The 5,168-nt window shown below is 39.7% G+C and overlaps 1 pseudogene; it reads left to right on the forward strand.

Moving 5' to 3' along the window:
* Positions 1–2,157: 2,157 nt before the first annotated feature.
* LOC101396863 (protein disulfide-isomerase A6 pseudogene) lies at positions 2,158–3,594 on the forward strand (annotated as a pseudogene).
* The last annotated feature ends 1,574 nt before the right edge of the window (positions 3,595–5,168 follow it).

Raw genomic sequence — 5,168 nt, forward strand, 5'->3', positions numbered from 1 at the left:
CATTCATCTAACAAATATTTATTTAGTGCCTAGGATGCAAGGGTGAGACTGAAGGTGTAGTCACTAGATTAGAGGCTATGAGTATATTCTATAAGGGTACAGACTTTGCCAGTGGTATAGAAAGTTCACAGCACAAGTGAGTCAGTGGGGCCACAGGCTTCTGAACTAGGAAACTTAGTTTTTAGTAAATGTATTGCTTAGAAATCCTAAAATTCTCACTGACTCCTGCGCCAGTTCCCATGTTTTCTTCATCACAAGGGTACCCTCTGCGTCTTCCCACAAAATGCAAAGTATAGGATTTTTAGCAGATATCACTCCCAATGTAAGATCTAATGTGGTTGAGGGGCCTCCAAGTGGGTTAGAGTTTTAATTATTTACAAATAGCACTCTCTGGTTAATTGGAAAAAGGAGTAAAGCTAAGTCACATGAGACCTCACCAGTGCTGTCTGCTATTAAATCTTTGCTAAAAGTAGGGGTCCTGCTGCCAGGATTTTGGTGTGGGAGACTTATAGGGCTTGCTATATGAGCAGAGGGAATATTAAGCCAAGGTCTGCTGCACGGCACTTTGGATTTTAATAGTGACGTTTTATACCTTGACAACCCAATAAATATGTAAGAAGACAGTGGCATTAGTGTGTCACCGACATAACCTCTGATGGGTTAACATAATGAGGCAGTATAAATTCACAGTTGGTCAGTCTGCTCAGATTTCTAAACTCTCACCTCTTCAGGTCCCACTTTACTGTATAAAAACATCCTATAGGAAATTTCAGGATCAATAATTCTCTATCAGAGGCTTTGAGGAAGCAGAAGAAGCCCTACCCAGTTACCTGCTGTGTCTGTGAGGGAAGGCCCTAGTCATGATTAGGCCCCAACCCATGTCCTCAGCTCAGCTGCAGCTATAATTAAGGATAAGCCATGATCTGCCTTGAAAATGTCCTCCACTTTCCATGTCTTCCTTGCAGAGCCACAACTATTTAAAAAAAAATCAAATCATCAAGGGCTCAAAATGGGTCTTTATCCTGTCTTCCTATTTCTGATATCAAATGTATAAATCCTTGAGCTCTGCTGTTGGATTCTGAAGAGCTTGTTAGAAGCCTTTTTAATAATTTAGTGGTTTGAAGGGTTTTAACACTCATTCCCTCTTGGGCACCTGCTGATATCTTGAAGTAAAACTTTGTACTCTTAGCTCAGTTTTGATGTGGAGTATGGAGTTCTGGAGACAAATGAAATGCGACTAAAGACTTGCAAACCCGACCTGGTTGCCAGCCTCCCAACAGGACAAGGCCCTTGTCACTTCAACTGATTTAACACCGGCTTGTAACTAGGAGCCCAGAATTGGTACAGACAGCCTATTTACCAGTTGCAGTAGTACGTGGCTTTTTATTTAAATATTTCAAGTCAAGTGCCCAGACAAACTAATTTGTAGAACTATAGAAGATTTGGACTAGACCCAAAATCACCCAAACAGAGAAAATATAAGAATACAACTGCTTAGGCTAAAATTGACAAACTTGACTATTATGACCCTCAAATCTTCAATGGTCACTTTGTACTCCTAGCCTTGGCAAGCACTTTCCTTTCCCAACATATGGCAAAAGGCCTGTAGACCTATAGCTCTTTTCAAAAACCTCCCTTTCACTTTTTTTCTCATTACTGATGAGGCAGAGGTTGGCATATTTAAATATGCATGCCCACATAGATACATAGGCTTATATGTATGCACATGCACGAATGTAGTTAGTCAACATTTATTGAATGCAGAACACTATGTGGCAGGAAGTACCAGGGGAAATTAAAAAAAAAAAACACCTAATCTCTGCCCACATGATAGTTACAGTCTAATGGACAATTTGTGATGCACAGGAAGATGAGTAAAAATTGATTACTCTAGAGATAATAACCTTTTTCTTCTCTGTAACATTTACTTCTTTTTTCTTCTGAGTACAAAAGTAACATGTTTCTTGCAAAAACTTTGGGAATTAATCACCTGTAATGCCAGTACCCAGAAATATATATATATTAATATTTAAATATACATCTTTGCAGACTTGTTTTTCCTATGCTTATAAAATATGCCTTTAAAACAAAATTAGAATCATACTATGCAGGGACTGGGGCGGCGGGGGCGCGGCGCGGCGGAGCTGAGCGGCGGCGGAGTGCGCGGCGGGGCGGGAGCTCAGCATGGCTGGCCTGGTGCCGGGTCTGATGAGCTGTACCTTCTTTCTAGCAGCGAATGGTCTATATTCCTCTAGTGATGATGTAATTGAATTAACTCCATCAAATTTCAACCGAGAAGTTATTCAAAGTGATAGTTTGTGGCTTTTAGAATTCTATGCTCCGTGGTGTGGCCACTGCCAAAGGTTAGCACCAGAATGGAAGAAAGTAGCCACTGCATTAAAAGATGTTGTAAAAGTTGGTGCATTTGATGCAGATAAACATCAGTCCCTTGGAGGTCAATATGGTGTTCAGGGTTTCCCTACCATTAAGATTTTTGGATCCAACAAAAATAGACCAGAAGATTATCAGGGTGGCAGAACTGGTGAAGCCATCGTAGACGCTGCTCTCAGTGCCGTGCGCCAGCTCGTAAAGGATCGCCTTGGGGGAAGGAGTGGTGGATATAGTTCTGGGAAACAAGGTAGAAGCGAAAGCTCAAGTAAGAAAGATGTGATTGAGCTGACGGACGACAGCTTTGATAAGAACGTCCTTGACAGTGAAGACGTTTGGATGGTTGAGTTTTATGCTCCTTGGTGTGGACACTGCAAAAACCTGGAGCCAGAATGGGCAGCTGCAGCTACAGAGGTCAAAGAGCAAACGAAAGGAAAAGTGAAACTCGCAGCTGTAGATGCTACCGTTAACCAGGAGCTGGCCAGCCGGTACGGGATTAGGGGATTTCCTACAATCAAGATTTTTTTTTTTTTTTTCAGAAAGGCGAGTCTCCTGTGGATTATGACGGAGGGCGGACAAGATCTGACATCGTTTCACGGGCCCTCGATTTGTTTTCTGATAATGCCCCACCTCCTGAGCTGCTTGAGATCATCAGCGAGGACATCGCCAAGAGGACGTGTGAGGAGCATCAGCTCTGCGTCGTGGCTGTGCTGCCCCATATCCTGGATACTGGAGCTGCAGGCAGAAATTCTTATTTGGAAGTTCTTCTGAAGTTGGCAGACAAATAGAAAAAGAAAATGTGGGGGTGGCTGTGGACAGAAGCTGGAGCCCAGTCTGAACTTGAGACAGCGTTGGGGATCGGAGGGTTTGGATACCCCGCCATGGCAGCCATTAATGCACGCAAGATGAAGTTTGCTCTTCTGAAAGGATCTTTCAGTGAGCAAGGCATTAATGAGTTTTTCAGGGAGCTCTCCTTCCGGCGCGGATCCACAGCACCTGTAGGAGGCGGAGCTTTCCCTGCCATCAGCACCAGAGATCCTTGGGAGGGCAAGGATGGCGAGCTTCCGGTGGAAGACGACATCGACCTCAGTGATGTGGAGCTGGATGACTTGGAGAAGGATGAGTTGTGAGGGGCTCAGCACTGACTTCAGTTGTCTTTTCTTGGGAGCGGATTTTTCCAGCAGTGAAGGAACGTTCTTTACAATCAGATGGATCTACCAGTGGCCTTTGTAACCAAGAAGTAGCACTTGATTGGTTATTTGAAACACTGCAACAGTGAACTTGTGCATCTCAAGAAAACAATGAAAAATTCTATGAATTGTTGTAGCCAGAGAATTCGGTTGTATTCTGTTACGTAATATTTTGAAGAAAACTGATGGGCTGTTGAAAGGTTTTTCCCTCCCTCTGACTGCTGCTTGAATGTTCTTGAAGGCTGTTTCTTATTGTAAGTTTTTTAATGTGATTCTTTCATTTGAATATTAATGGATTTTTCCATTAAAGAATAAAATAATATTTTGGACAATACCAATCAATGTATGTAGTGTCCACATCACAAATTCAGAGTCGGATGTTTAGCCAGGAAATTAATATTACGAAGGGATGACCCTGATGTCTTTCCTCTCTATAAACTTGTGATTTAGATGACACCCTCTGGACACCTGTCACCACACTGATTTTACATGGGACCCACAAGGCCAGGTTCCATCTGTAAATGCGAACTGTAAATCTAGTTTATACAGAAGGATGAAAAACGATGGGTTGCCAATTGAGAACTGCATTTTGTGCCCAATATTTTGTCTTTGGGCCATCACCAGTGACTAAGAGAATATAGCTGGTCATGCAGTTAGCTCAAGGTTTTTAATGTTATTACTAAGCCCTCATAAAATGTCCATTGAGATCTGAAATAAAGCAGCAGGTTACCAATTTATAGGCAGCCTCCATTTATGTAAAACAATCAAAAAATTGAAGTTTTGAATTATGTTAGAATATGAGTGAAGAGACAAAAAGACTGAGCATTTCTTTATTGTAGCTTAAAAAATAAATACAACTCTAACTAAAAAAAAAAGAATCATACTATGCATATCATGTTATAAACTGATTTTTCTCACTTGACAATATGTCACAAAAATTTTCCATGTCATTAAACTAAAATAAACCATTTAATGGTGCTATAATATTCCATCATAAAGTATTCCATAATTTATTTAACAAATACCCTAATTCACAACAATGTGAGTATTCTTAACGCTACTGAACTGTATACTTAAAAATGGGTAAGATGGTTTTTAAAACTTGAAAAAGCAAACTAAAAAATACCCTAATTATTGAAGAGAGGGTGTTTTAATTTTTTGCTATTATATATAATTCCATAATGAACAGCCTTTGAGTGTTATTTTTGTGCATGTGCGTATCTCTGATTCTTTAGGAAAATTTCTTAGAATTGGAACTGCTAAGTTAAAGAGTATGAGCAAAAATAGAAATATCTTTATTGTTTTTCCTTATTTTAAAAACAATTCATGCTTGTAAATCTTTTCAGAAAATGTCAAAAAATATAAAAAAGAAAATAAAAGTTACCTTTAACTCCAACCAGAGATAAACACTATTAATATTTTGCTGACTGTCTATCCACATTTTTTTTCTTTGTATATATTATTATACACATTTTAAAAGGAGCATACTATATTTGGTAACCTGCATTTTAATATTATAACATATCATAAATATCTTCCCATACCAATAAACATAGGCAGACATAGTCATATTTCATTTCTGAAATACAT

The sequence above is a fragment of the Ceratotherium simum genome, chromosome X (assembly GCF_057802395.1).
Source record: "Ceratotherium simum simum isolate JZ-2026a chromosome X, ASM5780239v1, whole genome shotgun sequence".
Classification (NCBI taxonomy): Eukaryota; Metazoa; Chordata; class Mammalia; order Perissodactyla; family Rhinocerotidae; genus Ceratotherium; species Ceratotherium simum.